Source organism: Sus scrofa, chromosome 7 (genome assembly GCF_000003025.6).
Source record: "Sus scrofa isolate TJ Tabasco breed Duroc chromosome 7, Sscrofa11.1, whole genome shotgun sequence".
NCBI classification, from domain to species: domain Eukaryota; kingdom Metazoa; phylum Chordata; class Mammalia; order Artiodactyla; family Suidae; genus Sus; species Sus scrofa.
This window is the reverse complement of record NC_010449.5, coordinates 70160334-70176676: the sequence shown is the minus strand read 5'-3', so window position 1 is coordinate 70176676 and position 16343 is coordinate 70160334. Positions and strand designations below refer to the sequence as shown.

The 16343-nt window shown below is 37.7% G+C and overlaps 1 long non-coding RNA gene across 2 annotated transcripts in view; it reads left to right on the top strand.

Moving 5' to 3' along the window:
* LOC106507718 overlaps nt 7633–16343 on the top strand; it is a 37034-nt gene continuing 28323 nt past the window's right edge. The window contains exon 1 of one of the 2 annotated variants that reach the window (XR_001303925.2): nt 7633–7817. This is a non-coding gene — a long non-coding RNA (uncharacterized LOC106507718). The remainder of the gene's footprint in view (nt 7818–16343) is intronic. The other variant, XR_002345871.1, reaches the window with a different exon arrangement.

Genomic DNA, 16343 nt, shown 5'->3' with positions numbered 1-16343 from the left:
AGGCTTCATAGTTGCTAGACTAGATGAATCTGAAGATTTCCAGCTAAGTCAGAGAGTTCAGATTTACTCAGCGTAAAAATCCTGGGTTGATATTTCGCTGTTACAGTACTACATGTCTAGCATTCACCACTGGTTCTGATCAGCCATGCCTGCAGTCTTTCTCCTTCCAGCCATAGAATCAGTAGCAGCCACTTAAAGAGTCAGGTTGCACAGAATTGCAAGGGAAAGTAATCAGACTCCCTTACTGATAATTTTCTCCAGGATGCAAAAATGTTGGAACTTTCAGCTCTTGGGCTAGCCCAGGGGCATCATCATCATCGTCATCATAACACAGACGAAAAAGTATATTGCTGATGTATCTTGCACAGGAACATTTAGAGAAAATGTAACCTTAAGTGAAATATTTTCACAGGGAGCCTATAAAGAGACAGGTAGCCCAAATCAATGGTGTTCTAAAATGCAAGTGATAACATTTGTGGCTTTTCAATGTGACAAATTAATAACCCATATTTCAGACATAAATTTCTTCAAGGTGGGCTTAAGGAAACATGTATCATTTTAACAAAATTCAATTTCTCTTGCAGTTGGTTTTTATGGGAAACTGAGCTCCTTAATGTCCTTAAAATCAGGACACAGTCTTCTTGGTTTATACTAGGTATCAAGAGTAGTGGAAGATGGGAAATTAATTCTTAAGAAGGTAGTATTTTTTTGTAAAATGATAGCATTTGTAGTTCATAGGGAATTTCTAGAATCCAGTGATTCAGGTAAATATTTTTGCTAAGATGTTTGATATCAAGTTATTTCTTTGGGGACTTTTTATTTCAGTCTTTATTATCCAAAGGAAAGGGGGACATGGAGAATAGATGAAGAACCATACTTTTCCTCTAGTGAATGATAAGCATAATAGAGACATAATAAAAACTTCCTATAGTTAAAATTACTAGTTATGTGCATAATCCTAACATTCGTCTGTTAAAACAATATGTACCCACATATTTTTTTGATTCTAAAAAAAACAGCAGGCAGAATAGCCATACAGTTAAAATTCATAGATTTGGAAAAAATTATATATGATGTTTGTTTATGCTGAATAAATCCCAAGTTTATCTTTTCTTTATTCAAAGTTTGAATATAGAACTACTTCTTAGTTTTATACCAACTTTTCAAATAAATGAGTCATAAGAGGTAAAGATATTGGTTGATAAAAGAAAATATAATAACAGTACTCACATTTTGACATTTCTATTGCACCTTTCACCTTGAGAAAATCCGAGGCAATTAACCTGAAAGTCATTTCTATACTCTTAAGATTTGCAAATCCCAACTGAATCCAGCTATTTGCTAAGTTATCTCAAAGTATAAGCAGAGCAACCTCAGTTCTGTCTGCCTGTCAATCTACCCACCTGGCCTGTGCTACCAAGTGTCCTCTGAGGCCTTGCAAATGGTGGCCAGTTACATTAAAAAGAAGTAAGTCCTGCCTTTTATAACAACATGGATGGGCCTTTAGGACAATATGCTAAGTAAAGTAAGTCAGAAAAAGACTAATACTGCTTGTTTTCACTTAGATGTGTAATCTAACAAAGTTAAACTCAGGGAGTAAAATGGTAGTTTCCAGAGGTTGGGGTGTGGGACATAGGGAGATGCTGATCAAAGGGTATCAGCTTCAAGCTATATCATGAATAAATCCTGGGTATCTAATGTATAGCATGCATGGTGACTATAATTAACAGTGTTGCATGAGATATAGAATGTTAAGAGAGCAGGTCTTAAAAGTTATTACCTTACCAAAATGGTAATTATGTATGAGGATGGATGTGTTAACCAACCTTATTGTGGTGTTTTACAATATATACATTTATCAAGTCATCATGTTGTACACCTTAAGCTTACATAGGTTATATGTCAATAATATCTCAGTAAAGCTTTTAAAAAGACATATATAAATGATACTAGCTTTAAAAAAATGGCCAGTTAATCATAAAAGCTAACACCCTTTTATAACCCGTAATGAACCAGACAAATTCACTGCCTTTATATGTTAGGACCTAGGCATGCCCAGATGTTAAGCAGATAATCTATCAATCAAATAGAAGTAGTGTCTTGAAATTTTAAGGGTCCTTCTATGTTATAGAGTCCAAGTTCCTACCAGGTACAAGACAGAGTTCTGTAACTTTGCTGACATATCAGTCTTCTCTCTCCCTATTAGATGGGCAATTCTAATTATTTGTAAATAAGTAAATATCTTCACTTGTCCATACTTTTAATCAATAGACTTGCAAACACAAATGTAAGTTCTTGTCTTCTAAGCTTTAACAGCTGGCAAATAAAAAAGTACAAACACAATGCTAAATGTTGAAAAATAATATCACAACACAGTGGGAACACAGAGGAAGGGAGTGGCTGGTCTACCTGCGTATGAGAGTATCAGAAAAGGCTTCATGAACATGAAATACTTGGATAAGATGTTAAGCAAAAATATATACATCAAATTATAACACTATCTTTACAGTATTATCTCAGTTAAGTAAAGAAAAATAGAAAACATAAATATATTAAGCATGGTGCTTCTGCACACTGGGATGATGGTAATTCAGTTTTGTTTTTTCTTTTACATAGTCAGGGGGACATGTAATACCTTTATGCTCAGGGAAAAAAAGTTAAAACACCAACAAAGAATCAAACACATTGAGTCTACTAGAGCAAGAAGAGACTTTTTTTTCCACAATTGCCCCACTCTTATTTTAATTAACCAGCTTCAGTAAAGAGAGTCTTTTCAAAAAGAGATGAGATAAAGAATACTACACGGATCTACCCCACAGACAACAATTCTATTACTCAGACAACAGGCAGATAACATTCACTCTGTCACAACTGAGTGTATGTCAACTTCTAAAATATGAAATGCAAGCACATGAACTATTATTTGCATTAACACACACTTTATAGAATGGATTTGAAAGACTTTTCTGAGTTGTCTTTAAAAAAAAAAAAAGCAGCCTCCCACAGCTGGCTCCTCTATTTTTGGCTTCTCCTATCCCTGTTTTCATGGCAGCTGAGAAATATTAATGTGAGAAAAGTATCTTTTATTTTAGTCTTTAGAAAATAACTCAACAGAAATCCTTGCAACTTCAACAGTAGAGAGTAAGAGTTCCAGGATTGTACTTTAGAAGTACGTTATTAGCACAATCTGCAGGAAAAAGAATGTTATATAAAACAGTATGTTTAACTAACATTTGACTTTCCCAAGCATATATGCTGTTTACATGTAATGTTTACTAAACAGTTGTTTACAGTACCATATTCTGTAGCTATGAAATGCTTAATAAATATTTCACCCAAAGTTGTTATGTCCCCCAAAAACAATTACATAAAATAAGTGTGTAATCAATCTCATACATGGAGAAGTAAAATAGGGGGAAAAGATTAATTTAATTTTCTAATAATCAACAAAATAAATGTTTAGCAGCTCTACTAGAAAATAAGAGAAACATTCAGCTTTATGAGAAACTTTCCTCCTGACCCTTCCTATTAATCATGAACACCTATAAAATTGTTTCAAAGCGTTAAAGTAAAAGTACCAGTCATATTTGATCCAGCAAATTGGCTTAAAAAGTACAGAATTGTAGTTATAGATCCAAACCACATTTGAAAGAGTAATGACAAGTTACTTCATTTTTATTGACTCAATCAGATCATATGGTGAGTCATTTCCAGACATATCGATAAACGCATTGATTCCTCTCATACTTGTAGTCACTGGACTATAGAAAAAAGGATCAGTAGCCATTTGACCTTCATTGTGTATTAAACAAACACCAGATGGCAAGGATTCATTCAGGAAATCCATTCTTTCTTCTTCATAGTCATGTTCACACTGTTGCTTCCCACTGAGCCTTTATCTCTGTTTGTCATGGTGCCAGAGCTGCCTGCATAGCACCTTTCATGCATCACAGCTTTCAAATCTTGTCCCATTAGTTTCATTTTGTTTCCATCATAAATAATCTCCCACTTTCTCATACACTCTTTCATTATCTAATAATGGGGCTGGGTCATTATACAAAGGAGCCAAGTATTAAAGGGTTAGTGAGTACAGTTTGTCCACTTGGTTTCTGGCCAGTGTGTGAATTATTTATTAAACAGATAAATTTATGCAACTGAAAAAAAAGAGAGACCTAAAGATTGCAAATATCCCTAACTTGCTAACCAATTTTCAGGAGTACAAGATATAATAAAGTAAGGACATTTGAATCTCAAATTGGAAAACTTAGAATGCTATACCATGAGTGTAACCTAATTCAACCTAATTATTTCAAGGAACACACAAAGGCAAATACTCTATCCTCCGTAAAATTCCATCACGATTCCTCCCCTTGGCCATTCCCTAGACCCGTTTGGACATCAGCCAGCCATCTAGAAGTGTTGAAATGCTGGTAAGCACTTACAAGCCAAGTGAATTCATTCTAAGAGTGTTATCTTATGACTAAATTTCACAGAGTCCAAGAAGAGAGACTTGTCTTTTTTGGAGAATGTTGTGCAGAGACAAAATAAGAAAGCTGGACATCATGTAAGATTTATTGCCAACATTGCAACTTTTCATACAAACAAGGAGCATTCCTTGGATCTCAGCAGAGTGGTTCTTCAGTGTTCACAGGAAGTTAAATGGTGAGCAAATAAAGTAGTCTAACCACTAGAATGAGATTCTTCCATTAGTTAAGGAAAAGTTAAGAAGTTTAGAATGCAGTGTATAGGATGCTGTGAATATGTCAGCACTGAGTTAAATCATCCCAGCCTATTATTCCCACAGGCAGGCCAATTATCAGGGGATAATTGGACTGATAATGAGCATTCTGACTGGTCAAGAGGTCCCTCTCAGGGGACAACACCCCCTTCCCTTATAAGGCTGTCCCCTGTTCCAAGAATGGTATAAGTTATAAATGGGGACTTTTTAAAGAATGTGGTTTTTTGAGAAAAATCAGTTTACACTGATTGAAAATAAGGTGTTAAATAGGAAACATTGCAAAGATACAAGCTATTTGAATCACACAATAGAGGGAGTGCAATTATTTTGTTTGTTTTTTGTAAAATATCCTTATTATAGGAAAGCATTTCAACTATGTTTAGAAAAAATGGGAAAGAAAAAAATCATGATCTCATCTCCCTAACAGAGCAAATTTAATAATTTTGGAGTCTAAAATACATATTTAGTGCAAAATCAGTTTTAGCATTTGTGTAAGCAATTATTCTATTATTTATTGCTACATGTTGACAGTAAACTCATATTAAGCCTTGCCTATGCCAATATATTTAACAAAATATTTTCTGCCTGGAATGCTCTATCCTGCCCTCTTTCACCAGATATTATTCTTTGACTTCAGCTTAATTTTCACTTCCTTAGGGACAGTTATCACTGACTTCCCAAAGCTGAATTCTTAGTATACCTTATTTTGTGTCTTTTCCTACCCCCATCAATGTATCTGATTATTGGATTAATGTCCATCTCTTCTAGTCAACAGTCAGCTCAGTGAGGGAAAAGTGATTCTTCTTTTGCTTGGTATTATATTCCAGGAAAGCCCTTCACACATAATAAGTGCTCAATAAATAATCATTGAGTGAGCAACTAATTGAATGAATTTAAGCATTTTCTACACAGCTATAGATGGTGAGATCTGAAGAAAGAAGAGAAAGTGGTTTGTGTACAGATTTGTGAATAAGAATACCCATAGCTAAGGATAGTATCTGCTCTGATAATTCTGTCACTTTAGCACTTTACAGTTTTAAATCATCAGCCCACTAGCCCTACCCAAGAAAAAAATAGTAGAACTCTGTGTGAGTGACTATACAGGAGAAAAAAAAGAAAAAAGAAAAAGAAGGTAGAGAAAAAACACTGCTTAGGAAGTTCTCGTTGTGGTTTAGCAGTAACGAGCCTAGCTGGTATCCATGAGGATGTGGGTTTGATCCCTAGCCTTGCTCAATGAATTAAGGATCCACTGCTGCCCTGGGCTGTAGTGTAGGTTGCAGACGCACCACATTGTTGCTATGGCTGTGGCGTACGCTGGCAGCTGTAGCTCCTATTCAACCCCTAGCCAGGGAACTTCCATATGCTGCACCTGTGGCCCTAAAAAAAAAAAAAGAAAAAGAAAGAAAAAGAAAGAAAGAAAGAAAGAAAAGAAAACAGCAACAAAAGCCTGCTTAAAGCTCCCAGGAAAAATTGTCAATAACTGCTTACCCTCTACACTCTTTTTCTTTTAATCAAAGAAGCATTTCTTTATTAGCTGTCAGAATGCTAATTCTGGTTTGATCTATAGCTCCTCAGCTCAGAAAAGTTACAAAGCTGAAAAATAAATTAAAAGCACCCGATCATATACTGCTTGATTCCATTAAGTTCAAAATACGGAATAAAACACAACCAGCCATTTCCAATATGAATCTTAAATCAAAAGTCTTGTCTCTAAAATCAGCTCAGATTTCCCTTAAACTCTATTCCACTTCCTGGCAACATTTGTAAGACTTGTGTTTTAGTTTTCTCTTAATTGCTAATACCACCGAAGTCCCCCTTTTTATTAAGAACTAACTAATATCTTATGGTCTTTTATTAGATGAATTGTAAATCCAACTTCAAATCTATATGAAAATGAAGAATACATTTTCTTATCCCTATATTTTACAGTTTTATAGCAATGTCTGTTTAAAAATTCTGAAAAAATAAATAATTGTGTTGATTTCCTTTTGTCACCAGAATACTTCATTAGACAACTCAGCCACTACCATTTCACTTTTTTTTTTCATTTACAATTTTATTTTTAGGGAAGTTTAACCTCATGGCAAAAATGAGCAAAAATACAGACAGTCCCCATAGACTCCCTGCCCCCACATATGCAAAACCTCACCCATTATTAACTTCTCACACCATAGTGATACATTTGCTATGATCAATAAACCTATGCTGAGACATCATTATCATCCAAAGGCCCTCGTTTACGTTAGGCTTCACTAATGGTGTTGTAGACACTTAGGGTTTTGACATATATATATATATATACAGACATGTATCCACCATTATAGTATCATACAGAATAGTTTCACTGCCCTAAAAATCCCTCTCTACTCCACCAATTCTTCCCTCCCTCCTCCCTAATTCCTGGTAACCACGGATTTTTTGGTGTCTCCATAGTTTTGCCTTTTCCAGAATGTCATGTGGTTGAAATCGTATAGCATGTAGACTACTCAGAGTGGCTTCTTTACTTAATAATATGCATTTAGAATTCCTCCATGTCTCTTAGTGGCTTGAGAGTTCACTTTTGTTTAGAAATGAATAATATTCCATTATCTAGATGCACCACAGTTTCTTTACTAATTCTTATATTGAAGGAAGTCTTGCTTCTGACTTTTGGCGATTATGAATAAAGGTGCTATAAACATCCGTATGGAAATTTCTGTATAGACAGAAGTTTCCATTAGTGTATGATTGGGCCAGCCAAGATGGCTATTCTCTTGCTTTCCATACATTCCCTGCTAACCAGTCTTTACCTACCCTATACCTACTCACATGACTTCTCTTCCTGCATAGTTGCCCCTGCCCCAGCTGGTGATTGTTCTAACCTTTAGATCAAAACATCTCCACCTGATAGTTTATCAAAGGTGTGGTGAGGGCCACGCCCCCTTGCTGGATCCCCTGGTAACTGATGAGCCAACCTGATGTCAATTCCCCCTATAACTGGTAACCTCCCCCTTCCTTTGGAGCAAAGCCTGCTGCCATGTCCCGTCCAGCCATTCACCACACCCAGTGGGGTGTCATCCCAGGACCTTGCTTCAGAAATGTAAGTTTCCCCACATCCATTAAACCATGGATGTTTCTGTTGCTGAGTCTGGACTCTTTCTTTAAGAATGTCTTGAAGGTGGACCAGTACAGGCCTTGTAGGCCTGCAGGGAACAGCCCAACAACTGTCAGAGCAGCCAGGAGATCAAGGAAATCCCTGTGAATGCTGAGATGCCAGGAAATAAGGACCACTGGCAATGGAAAGTGGTGGGGGCTACTGACTAGCATTGGGGGGGCCTGAAAGCTGCAAGGGTAATCCAGGGGTGGCCATCCGCTAATGTGTGGAGTTCAAAAGTTCCAGGGGTGATGCCAAAAGTAGCAGGAGAAATCTCAGGGTGGCTGTCCACTAGTATGTGGGGCCCTGTGGTGGCTGTCCTTGATTAATGGGGTCCCCAAGAGAGTACGGAGAATTCATAGACACCCCTAAGGCTGCTGAGGAAACGTCGGCCACCATTACCATGGGGCAAAAAGAAGTGGCTGCCTTTGCTTTTTATATTAAGACCACAGAGGCTGAGCTAACAGCTGAGGCGAAGGTTAAGCTTAGTGCTGATTCTTTTTTTTTGTTTGTTTTATTGACGTATAGTTGATCCTCAGTGTATTAATTTCTGCTATACAGCAAGGTGATTGTTATACATTGTATGTGTGTATACATATATACATATTCTTTTTCATATACTTTCCATTATGGTTTATTACAGGATATTGAATATAGATCCCTGTGCTATACAGTAGGACTTTGTTGTGTATCCATGTTATAGTAGTTTTCATCTGCTAATCCCAAACTCCCACTCGATCCCTCACCACCCCTTGGCAACCACAAGTCTGTTTGTTATATCTGTGAGTCTGTTTCATAGTTACGTTATATCTGTGAGTCTGTTTCATAGTTAAGTTCATATGTGCCATATTTTAGATTCCACATATAAATGATATTATACTTGCCTTTTTATTTCTAACTTCATTTAGCATGAAAATGTCCATTCCTCTGTCAGTGGACATTTAGGTTGCTTCTGTCTTGGCTATTGTAAAAAGGGCCGCTATTAATATAGGGGTTCATGCATCTTTTTGAATTATAGTTTTTTTCTAGATATATGCCCAAGAGTGGGATTTCTAGGTCATAAGGCAACCCTTAATTTTTTGAGGAACTCACATACTGATATCCATAGTGGCTGTGTCAATTCCCATTCCTACTAACAGCGTAGTAGGGTTCCCTTTTATCTGCACTCTGCCCAGCATTTGTTATTTGTAGATTTCTTAATGATGGCCATTCTGACCAGTGTGTGAGGTGGTACTTCACTGTAGTTTTGATTTGTATTTCTCTAATAATTAGCGATGATAAACATCTTTTCATGTCAAATGCTGATTCTTGTTCCTCTGAAAGTGAGGTATGTGAATATGAGTGAATGATTTGTATTATTGTCCATTATTGTTATTCATTTAAACTGAAAAATCCCAAGATGGGAATCTAAATATTCTGAAACTTTTTTTGCACATGTAGGTAGCTTTCTAGAAGGAATTATTTCTCTTCTTGTGCTTTTGAGATGTCCTGATCTCAGGAACTTTAATCATCTTTTCTCTGAGGAAAAAAAAAAAGAGAGAGAGAGGAAGACTTAAAACTCTATGGGAGGAGTTCCTGTCGTGGCTCAGTGGTTAACGAATCCGACTAGGAACCATGAGGTTGCAGGTTCAATCCCTGACCTTGCTCAGTGGGTTAAGGATCCGGCGTTGCCGTGAGCTGTGGTGTAGGTTGCAGACACAGCTCGGATCCCATGTTGCTGTGGCTGTGGTGTAGGCCGGTGGCTACAGCTCCAGTTGGATCCCTAGCCTGAGAACCTCCATGTGCCGCAGGAGCAGCCCTAGAAAAGGCAAAAAAGACAAAAACAAACAAACAAAAAAACAAACAAACAAAAAAAAACCTCTATGGGAATAATTATACTTTGAAAATGTTTATCTGTACTAGTTTCTCTAGATTTTGAACCAAGTAAAATGAAGAGAATTCATTGACTATCTGGGTCATTTCAAATAGGATAAAATATTGGAACATTAATTGCTGGGCAGGTCTCAGTTTACCTACCTTTGCCTTCTTAGAAGAGGAAGACTAAACGTAAGTTTCCAGTCAAGAAATGCTAGTATGAGGTACAATTGGTAATTACCTGCTTCTCGGTTTTTGCCCGAGATTTAAGGTTTTTAAGGGTTAAGATTATAACTAGTCATCATTGTAGTTATTGTAATCAAGTCTCTTTATGGGTTACATTTTAACCAATTAGGTGTTTAACGGTGCCCTTTTAAGTCTTTTCATTTACAGACAGTTATATTCTGATGCTTTTGCAAAAGTACTTCATCTTCATGAAGTTTCATGGGAAGGGCCTTTTGACAAATACAGGTCTTTAATAAACTTCAAATCATACTGCTGAACTGGGTATGAAATTAAAGAATCCTGGAGTTCCTGTTGTGGTGCAGCAGAAACAAATCTGACTAAGAACCATAGGGTTGCGGGTTTGATTCCTGGCCTCGCTCAGTGGGTTAGGGATCTGGCATTGTTATGAGGTATGGTGTGGATTGTAGATGCGGCTTGGATCCTGCGTTGCTGTGGCGTAGGCCAGCAGCTGTACCACTGATTCAACCCCTAGCCTGGGAGCCTCCATATTCCACAGGTGCAGCCCTTAAAAGCAAAAAAAAAAAAGAATAAAGAAGTTAAAGAATCCTAAGGAAATAACTGGTGGCTTCATTAAAAGTTAACAAAAGGATTGGTTACTGACTGAACTGGTGAATATGATTATACTTTTTATGGTTTTTATCTGGAATGTTACTGGTTTTCATCTGTGTTTTCCAGATATAGGGAAGCCCTTGTGCTCAAGTTAGTTATGACACAGAGCAATTTCATAAACTGCACCTATGGATAGAAGTGAAACATTTTTCTTTTCTCTCTGCCTTGTCCCTCCAGTAACTGGAGACTCTTGAGTTCCACATGGCCTTATCAGATGAATAGGAAAGACTATCTTCTGGCATGTGCAGAAATGCCAATATTTTGGGAAGCTCTAGAGGACAGAAATACACCAAGGCACAACCTGATGTAAGCCTTTGACATGGCTTTCCTATCCTGGAGAGGGCTTTTGAAATTCAGTCGGATACTCCTTCGGAGGTATTCCACCACAGAGTTTGGAGGTACCTATGTGGTCAATTGGTCAGACTTATTCTGCAAACAAATTAGTCTTGATTAAGCTATATTTGGTGGAGATGAGGGTAATTTAGAGAGAAAAAAACATATTTCAATAGGTATTAAATTCTAGTCCTCTAACTGAAGTCTAGATTTATAAGTTATTGGCATTAGCCACACGTTCACCTTAATGTTCAAGAGGAGAAGAAAATTATCTAGTAAAATTGTCATAGAGTTTAACTACTCATGATGTGGGACACTGCTTGCCTTGAGTGTGGCTAAAAGCACATGCACAAGAGTTCTGTGGTGGCACTGCGGGTTAGGGATCTGGTGTTGTCACTGCAGCAGCTCGGGTTGCTTCTGTGGTACAGGTTCAAGCCTTGGCCTGGGAACTTCCACATGCCCTAGGCACAGCCAAAATAAATAATAAATAAATGAACGCACATGTACAGTGCTTTTGTGATAATTTGGTACAAGTGAAAAAAATGTATAGCCTATAAAATATTTGCCCATCAACATACCTCTGAGCTTATTCATGTTATCTGATCAGTTTTCCTCTAATGTGGATAACTATGCAAATATAAAGGAGGTCTAGCACCTAAGGACATAATCTGAACTCAGGGCAAGCAGGCAGTCAGCATTCACCCTGGCTTCAAGGGACATATACTTTGGTTTACTGAAAGATTTCCAATCAAAAGGGAAATGATGGAAAAATCTTCACATATGGAGATATAAGATAGTCACTCTGGCTTATACATTGTTTAACTTTACTGATCAGAGTGGCCTGTTGCATGTCCTATTGAGAATACATTGTACATCTGCTTTGGCCATTGCATAGAGGAATGCATTTGAAAGTCAAAATGGAGTAGCTGTGGTTCAGACATCAAAGATAACCATTGCAGATGTAATTTTGGACATGTTCCTCTATCACTAAAAGCTTGAGTTTTCTGAACTGTATTGGAGACTAGGACAAAAACTACAGCCAGGTGTGGTATTATCTCAGAATATAGTTACTGCTTGTATTTTGTTTAGTGGTCATGATCTTCCCTGTGCTGTTAGATGTCTTATGTTTCATACCTAGCCTGAGCGAAGGAAATGTATTCAAGGACTGAGAAGCCACAATGCACTCGCTGTAAAATAAGTCTAATGGCTGGTTCTACAGCGAGATGCCCTTATCTCCTCTGGACTTATGAAAAATTGACCCAGCTAAGGTGACTACATTGTGGAGACTGACAATGGGGAAAAAGACTCTTAGCATCTTCCTGTCTCATGTGCCAGCAGATCAGAAGGAACCTCTTCTGTAAATCTTACTCTACAACTGACTAACCCATAAGCACCCCTGGGCTATGCTGTGTGGAATGAAATAGGATGTCTTTTTGGACACACAAGTACAACTATTGGGATTAACAGGTTTTTTTTTTTGTTTGTTTTGTTTTGTTTTTTTTTTTGTTAGGAGACCTAAAGGCTCCAGCCCTAATGGCACTCAGCAGAACATGGAGTAGCAGATCTGTACTGTGACTGCTGACTCCTGGCTAGGCTACTAGGATGTTTCTCTTAAGCCAGGGTCTTCCTCTCCCCATGGGGCTGGCTCTGGGTTTTTGAAAACCAGGGGTGGCCTTACCTTCCATATAACTGAACAGGATGCTACTGCCATTGACTTCCTCTCCATTGACCTGGTAAGCGCTTGGCTCCAAAGTTTGCCCATGTCCTGGAGAATGACTGTTCTTAACATACTAGATCTCTTACTCTTGATACTCCTTAGCTGCTGTTATCTGTACTGTATTTGTAATACCTAGTTGTGGTCCCTCCCCCACCCGCACATAACTGATCCCAGTGATATCATGCAAGAGGGGCAGACTGAGATTGTGCAGGGTGGAATGTATGATCAAGCCCCCCATGATGGCTGTTCTCTTGCTCTCCGTACAACCCCTGCTTGACCAGTCCCTGCCTCTGATACACCCTATTCATATGATTGACCTTCCTACATATTTGCCCTTGCCCTAGGCAGTGACTGTTCTAACCTTTAAGTCAGAACATCTCCACTTGATAGCTTATCAAAGGGACAGTGAGGGCTGCACCCCTCTGCTAGTTTCCCTGGTAACTAATGAGAAAACCTGATGTCAATTCCCCCTATAACTGGTAATCTCTCCCTTGCCCTGGAGCAAAGCCTGCCTCCATGTGCTGTCCCATCTTCTATCACACCTGTAGGGTGTTGCTCCTGCACCTGGCTTCAGACATGTAAGCTCCCCCATCCATTAAACCATGGATGTCTTGTTGCTGACTCTGGGCTTTTTATTCAGTCTTGAAGCTAGGCAAATAGAGGCCTTGCAGGCTGCAGCCCAACGATTTGTGTGTAAATACCAAGGAGTGCAATTGCTGAATAATATAGTAAAGGTATGTTTAGCTTAGTAAGAAATTGCCAAATTGTCTAATAAAGTACTATATCATTTTGTATTTGCCCCAGCAATAAGCGCAAGTTCTAGTTGTTCCACATACTTGCTAGTCTTTGGTATATCCAGTGTTTTGAATGCTGGCCCTTCTCATAGCTGTGTAGTGGTATCTCTCTCTTTTAATTTGCAATTACCTAATGACATATGATGTTGAACATTTGTTCATATGCTTACTTGCATTCTGGATATCTTCTTTGGTCAAAGTTTGTTTAGGTCTTTTGCTCATGTTTTAATAAGGTTAATTTTATTCTTGTGTTTAAGAGTTCTTTGTGTATTTTGGATGACAGTCCATTATCAGATGTCTCATCCAAACATTTTCTCCCAGTCTCTGCCTTTTCTCATTTTCTTGATATTTTTCTTCACATAGTAAAAGGTTTTAGTTTTAATAAAGTCCAACTAATCAGTTACTTTTTTACATGGTTCATGCTTTTTGAGTTGTAACAAAAAGTAATTGCCATCTACAAGGCCATCTAGGTTTTCTCTTCAGTTATATTCTAGAAGTTTCTAAAGAATTGTGCATTTTACACTTAGGTTTGTGATACATATGGAGTTAATTTTTGTAAAGGATGTAAGGTCATGTCTAGATTAATTGTTTTTCCAGCTGTTCTAGTACCACTTATTCAAAACACTTTTTTTCTCCATTGTGTTACCTTTGATACTTGTGTCAAAGAATGGTTGACTGTGTTTACTTGGGTCTGTTTGGGGTCTCTGTTCAATTCAGCAGAGTTCACACGGTTTCTATTTCTGTAGCTTTATAGTAAGTCTTGAGACAGATTGTGTCAGGTCCTCTGACTTTGTATTCATTCAATCTCGAGTTGGTTGTTCTGGGTCTTGTGAATCTCCATATAAATTTGAGAATCAGCTTGTTAATAATCAACAAAATAAGTTACTGGAATTTTGGTTGATATTGCACTGAATCTATAGCTTAATTTGGGAAGAACCGACATCTTAGCAATACTATCTCCTTATACATGAACATAGAATCTCTTTAGTGCTTCTTGATTCTCTTCATCGGTTTTGTGGTTTTTCTTAAGATTCTCATAAAGCTCTCATACATACTCTGTTATTATTTCATTTTTGAGGATGCTAGTGTAAATAATACTGTATCTTTCATTTTGAATTTTACTTGTACATTGCTGATACAGAGGAAAGTAATGGGCTTTTGTGTATTAGCCTTGAATCCTGAAGCCTTGTTAAAATTGGTTATGAGTTTGCAGGAGGTTTGTTAAATTGTTTTGGATTTTTACATGGACGATCATGTCATTTAAGAACAAAGACAGTTTAAGTCAAATGTTCTCTCAATTTATGTTTTGTCTGAAAAAGTATTTCTCATTTTTGAAGGATAATTTCACAGGGTACACAATTCTAGGTTAGGAGATTTTTTTTCCTCTAAACACTAAATATTTCATTTCACTCGTTCTGCTTGCAAGATTTCTGGGAAGAAGTAGGATGTAATTCTTACCTTTGTTCCTCTATCAGTGAGGTGTTTTGATTCCTCCAGCTTCTTGCACAAATTTTTTATCTTTGATTTTCTGAATTTGAATATGATGCCTCGATACAGAAGTTTCTAATGTTTATCCTACTTACTGTTCTCAGGACTTCCTGGATCTATGGTTTAGCGTCTGACTTTAATTTCGGGAAATTCTAATTTCTTTGAATAGTATTGCCATTACATATATATTATACCTTTTATTGTTGTCCCACTGTTTTTGTACATTCTATTTTTTCAGTCTGTTTTCTCTTTGCTTTTCAGTGTTTCCTTTGTCATATCCCAAAGCTCAGATTCTTTCTTCTGCCGTTTTCAATCTACTGATGAGCCCGTTGAGGGATTCTATATTTGGGTTAGATTGCTTTTGATCTCTAGCATCTCTTTTTATTATTTCTTAGTAATTTATCTGTTTATATATTGCTCTTGCATGTTGTTTAATTTTACTGTTAAAACTCTTAGCATATTAATTATAGTTTCAAAAATTCCTTTTCTGAGCATTGCAAGATTTTTGCCATATTTGATTCTGGTTCTGATGCTTGAACAGTCTATTCAAACTGTTTTTTTTTTTTTCTTTCTAGTTAATATGCCCTGTAATTTTTTTGTTGAAAGGTGAACATGATGTGGCAGACAGAAGGAACTTTGTTAAATAGGGCTTTCATAATGTATGTAATCAATTGGTAGAGTGGGGACAGAAAGGAAGTGTGTGCAGTCCTATGATCAAGTCTCAGTCTTTTTGTGAGTTTGTGCCCACAGACTGTGAATTTCACAGCTTCTCCGTTTTTCTCCCCTCAACCCTCCTCATGTGGGATAGGACAGCTTGAGCCATGGTGTTGGGCTTTTCCCTCCATCTTTCCCCCACCGCCACCCCTGGTCAGTTAGGCTCAGATAATACTCCAGCAGGTTAGGATTGGTTAAAATGTTTGTTCCTCAGGGCAGGCTTTAAGAAGAATAGAAGGCTTCATGTTTCAGTTGTATCTTTTGGAAGTTCCCATTGTGGCTCAGCAGTAACTAGCCAGAATAGTATCTATGAGGATGTGGGTTTGATCCCTGGCATTGCTCAGTGGGTTAAGGATCCAGCATTGCCTTGAGCTGTGGTGTAGGTTGCAGACGTGGCTCAGATCCCATGTTGCCGTGGCGTAGGCCAGAGGCTGTAGCTCTGATTTGACCCCTAGCCAGAGAACAAGATGTACCTTTGTCCCTCCACTGCCAGAAGGATGAGAGGATTTTTCTCTGACAGTCACTCTGAGGACCTGGTAGAGCTCAGAGAGGTAAAAGTCACCTGACTAGGTCCCCTTGGGGTTTTTAACTCTCAGACTTCAGACTGAGCCTCCAACAATTCATCAACTACTACAGTTTAGGTTTTCTTACCCTAAGTACTCTCACAGACGTTTCTGCTTCAGAGTTTCTGCACTGGTAAACTGCGACTTGTCACTC